Here is a 5,184-nt window from a genome sequence, read left to right as displayed (position 1 = left end):
GGTGTGTGACTAAGGCACCGAAATACAGGAACAGTGACCAGTCTCAGGGTACTCGCGCCAATAGGATTAAGAGTGAGGGAAGGAGTATCAAGGCCCTTTTCTGCCCTAAACAAACTCACTCCTGACTCCACGGGAGACTTAGAAGGCAGAATCCATAAGAATTTGTGATTAAGGGGGAGGAGATGGCGAAGGAGGGGTCAGGAACGGCCGGTGTTGCCATGGAGACCCTTCCCGCGGCCAGGTCTGATGTCAGAGATGGTCCACGGGGCCTTGGTGCTGGTGGCATGGCCACCGCCCCACCATGGGGCCCACTGGACGGGGAAGGACCGGTTGCCCAGGCCCCCTGCTTTTCCTGCCTCCCCACCGTCGCAGAAAGAAAACGTTCCCCAGATTCCCCTGGAATGCCTTGCCCTGGAAACGTCAGGAAAGTGTGGTCTGCGGAATGTGGCCATCAGAAGCTCCGAAGGGACCAGCTGGGTGGCTCTCCCAGAAGCACCCATGAGCCTCGGCCCTGGGGAAGGGGGGCTGTGTGGACAGCACACCCCTGGCCTGACTAATCCAGAGCTGGGGGTCAGCATGGGAGCTGTGGAGACAAAGCAGCGCCAGCCACACCAGCCGCCCCCAATGTGCAGGCTGGTGACCTGCAGCCCCCGGCGTGTCCCAGGAGGAAGAGCCATCCTCCAACAGTTAACTCTTGTACAACCAAGCTCCAACCCGCAGTCTTTATAGGGGTCTCCGCTGTCAAGGAAACAGTTCAAATGCCTCGTGATGCCTCAGGGCTTCTCATCTGCTCCTGTCACCTATCCAACTTCTGAGGAAGGACCCCCTTCCTCAGCCACAGCCACTCTCTCTCTCTCTCTCTCCTGCTGCCACTGGGAACCACTTCTAGTGACCCGAATAGCTGTGAATCTCTAGGAAAACCACTTGTCCTCGCTTTCCTGGGACAAAGGAGTTTCCCAGGATGTGGGACTTTCCATGGATGGTCCCAGACAAACCGGGATAGTTGGTCACACTGGGGACCTCACCCCTTCTCTCTTTATTGATGCAGCGTCCTTCCCCCGAACCTTGTCTGCCAGGAACACGCTCTGTCCAAACTTGCCTCCACAAGCCCTTCCGAGTCAGCTTCTGCCTCCGTTGAAGTGGACACACTGCCCCATCCTCGGTGCCCTCCTGGTAGCCAGCTCTCCAATACTTGCCTGTCCATATGGGCTCAATTATCCGTGTCACCCGCTAGACTCTGGCTTCTGGAGCACAGGGCTACACTGCCTTTTTGTCTCTCCAGCTGTCACTAAGCCCAGCAACCATGAATGAGCCACGGGTGCTGGCCGAACTATTTTCAAATACGTGGGAAGGAATTCTGTGAGGTATGGATACACACAAGTTAAAGTTCTTCCAAAAATTCTGAAAAGTCATCTCATTCCGCTGATTCTTTTAACACATACTTCTTAAGGTGCCTATCATAGGCCAGGCCCCGGAGCTATAGCTGTGAACAAGACAGTCAAAATCTCTATCCTTACAAAACTTTACTACCTAAGAAAGAAACACACAATAAATATGTTCTTAAAAGCAAATGATTTCCAAGAGTGAAAAGTGTCGTGGATTTTTAAAAGGCGATTGATGGGAAGCAGACTGGTCAGAGGGCTGCATAATTCAGGAAACGCTTTTCCGAGGAGGTGATCCAAAGATAAGGAGGAGATCACAGAACTCCGGGGGAAGGGCTCCAAGGTGGGACTAAGTTTAGAACGTTCAAGGAACAGAAAGCAAGCCAATGTGATTGGAACACGGTGAAGCAAGAGGAGAAGGATTGAAGGAAGTAGAGGCCAGATCACATTAAGCTTTGCAAGTTCTACGCCTTGGGATTAGATTTGACCTCCGTGGCTAACACAGGCTATTTCTCACATAGGAAAAGCTCAGAATTAGGAATTCCAAGCCCGGTATGATGGCTCCGTGGTCATTGGGCACTCGTGCTCCTTGTACTTTTCATGAAGTTTCTATCATCAAAGTTATAATCACAAGATGGCTGCTGGAGCACCATCCATCACATCTTCATTTCAAGCAGTGGGAAGGAGGAAAGTAGAAGAGCAAAGCCCTGCACCCTCTTAGCTGAGCCAGCGCTCTTGGAAGAATAATCCCAAGAGCCCCACTCAACAAATCTGCTTTTCTCTCACTGGCCACCTGTAGATGTAAAGGAGGTTGGGAAATATAGACACTTGGCCAGGTGCTACACGGCTCCAAATTAAACAAGGGTTCGACCAGAAAGTAAGAAATACAGAATAAATATCGGGTGGGCACCAAGGGTGCGGCAAGGAGCCTAGGGATTGTTCGAAGTGCGACGGGAAGGGTTTAGAGGGTTTTTGCCAAGCGCTGCTGTGATCTGATTTGCCCAGTGAGAAGGCCGGTCCAGCTGAGGGTGCAGAATAAACGGCAGAGGGGTAGACGAGCCAGGCGCTGCCACAATAATCCAGCGTCTCAGCAGTGGAGGTGGCGAGAAGTGGCTGACTCTGGGCTCTGTTTGGGGGCTGGTGTCGACAGGACTTGCTGAGGGACCGGGTGTGGGGTATGAAGGCAAGAGAGAACTCGGAGGGCGGATCCCACCTTTGGGGGCTGAGCGGCCAAGAAAATGCGGTGCCGCTTATGGGAAGGGGGGAGATGGGGAGAGAAGCAGCGGGCAATAAACAGTTCCCCTTGAATGTATGGATTTTGAGAGGCCTGTTAGGCACCGGTAGGGGTGCTGAATAAGCAGCTGGAAGAAGTTTGGGGTTCAGGGCAGAGGTCAAATTCGGGAGCTGCCAGCATACAGATGGCACTGAAAGGCAGGGCGAGATGAGTTCCCCCAGGGACAGGGTGTCGATGGACAAGAGGAAGGGAGACGGCCAAGGGTGAGGCCCCAGGGCACTTTGGCCTTGAGAGGTGAGAGAGCCAGCGAAGGAGGAGAGGAACGAGACCAGCCTGGCGGACGGTGGACAGAGGGGGGCAAAGGCCAGCTGCCAGGTGCCGGGAGCGGCCGGGTGCAGTTGAGAGCAGGGAACTCACCCTGGGCCTTAGCAACTGATCAGATCCAAGAGCGATTTCAGCAGAGCGGTGGGGACGAGGCCCTGGAAAGGAGAGCTGATGAGCAAGTGGACGGGCCAGGATGCTCTTCCCAGCAGCATGACCGTGCAGGCCGGCAGAGAGACGAGGCGAAGTTGGGGGCCCAGGAGGTCAGGGAGGGCTTGCCCACCTTCAAGCCCAGGTGTCCAGGGTCATTCCGGAGACCAAGCAGCTCCAACCCTGCTCTGCAAGATCCCCAGAGAGGGTGGGAGCAAAGCAGGCTTGGGTCTAGAGGGTCAGACCCTCAATGGGGAATCTCGGATGTCGGTCCCCTCCCTGTGGCCCGAGGGGTCATTTCAGAACCAGCAAAGCGAAGCTGAGGCCCCACTCACAGCACAGGTCCCCATGCTGGACACAGTCGCTGCAGCATCTCGGTTCTTCCGGGGCTGCCCACGGTCCGGGGGCGGGGGGGACCTTTGAACCCGCTCGTCTCTTTCTGGCCCTGAGTCAGGTACCCCTGCTTTGGGGGGACACCCGGGTGCTGGCCAGTCAGTACACCACCCCAGAATTTGTTTTGCCAACTACCCAGAGCAGCGTTTTTCAAACTGTAGGTTGTTAACCACGAGTGGGTCGTGAGTCCAAATGTAGCGGGTTAAGACCTTCGTTTTTCAATGCAATAAGAAGGAATAGGATCGAAAATAACAGAAATCACACATAAAAAGGTGGGTATCTTTCATGACGCTCATCTCAGTGACATCTGTGTTTGTATATTTGTGCGCATGTGTGTTCTGCATTGCCGTGTCAAGTGGATTTGTTACATCTTGTTTAAGTTCCAAAGAGGGTGGGACTTCCCTGGTGGCACAGTGGTTAAGAATCCGCCTGCCAACGCAGGGGACATGGGTTCGAGCCCTAGTCTGGGAAGATCCCACATGCCGCGGAGCAAGTAAGCCCGGGCACCACAGCTACTGAAGCCCATGCGCCTAGAGCCCGTGCTCTGCAACAAGAGAAGCCACCGCAGTGAGAAGCCTGTGCACCGCCATGAAGTGCCCCATCAGAAAGGATCTTGCCACCCAATGTCACAGCCCTTTCCACCTGTGCACTTCCTCCTAGAACAGGGCCCAGAATAAAACACCTAGAAGCCTCCAGTAAACCCTCTGGGATGCTGAGAACTGTTGTCTGGAGACCCAGCCCCGGGCTCAGACACCAACAGGCCCTTCCCTGTGCACCTGGCGGGGATGGAGACACTGCCCGTGCACTTATTTCAGGAGAACGGGGCTTTTAGAGGAAGGTTGGACAGATCCCGCTCTGTCTTCAGAGAAGCTGCTGGTGGACTTCCTGAATCTTTACTGGTTTGGGGCTCGTCTACCCCCTCAGCACCCAGCTGGTCAACACTGCGTTGGTCAGTCGCCTTAGAAAAAAAGGAACATTGCCTCCAAAATCCATCAGCCCCGAAGTCACCTCCTTTGCCATGAGATGAAAATATATCTGAAGTGTGTTTACCTGGGGAGGAGAGAAGGGGGACGGCAAAATGGCTCATTTCAAACTTGAGTGGCTTTGTTTGGGTTTTGCTAACAGCTAAACTATCTGAACTCCAAACCAAAATAAATTCACCTCTGAAGTTAACCATGTTATTACATCAGTGCTGATGTAATGGTTCCAAACCATGAGAAAATAAAATTCCAGCATAATGGGTCTCTCTGTTTAGCTAGAAGAAAGGCAGGGCTGCTGGCTTCTTGTCAGCTGGAATGTGGTGTTTTCTATCATGGCTACGCTGCAGGGGTGCAGGGCGGTGTATGTGTGTGTGTAACCTAATTAATGATGTTTTAGTAACTGTGGTGTGAAAGGGGGTGGATAGATATGAAAATATAATTAAGGGGTGCCGAGAAGGTCCCTGGGCCCACCCAGAGGAGGGTTCCAGAAAGATCATCCCCTGCTCGCCCCACCCCAGAGCCCTCATAGACTCAGCGAATCACAGGACGACATTTAGGACTCCAGTGGCCCTCCAGGAGGTCACAGGTCAAGGGGTTGGAAAGGTCAGAAAGGCTCAAAGACGACCTTACTTTGGGAGACAAGTTCCAGGTAAAAGAGGAAGTGGAAGGGACCTGCCCCTGCCCACGGTGCCCTTGGGGTATCGGCAGGCAGAGGACAAGCCAG

This window comes from Monodon monoceros, unplaced genomic scaffold (genome assembly GCF_005190385.1).
Source record: "Monodon monoceros isolate NGI ecotype Baffin Bay Population unplaced genomic scaffold, NGI_Narwhal_1 Super_Scaffold_16, whole genome shotgun sequence".
Taxonomy (NCBI): domain Eukaryota; kingdom Metazoa; phylum Chordata; class Mammalia; order Artiodactyla; family Monodontidae; genus Monodon; species Monodon monoceros.
This window is presented reverse-complemented; position numbering follows the sequence as displayed.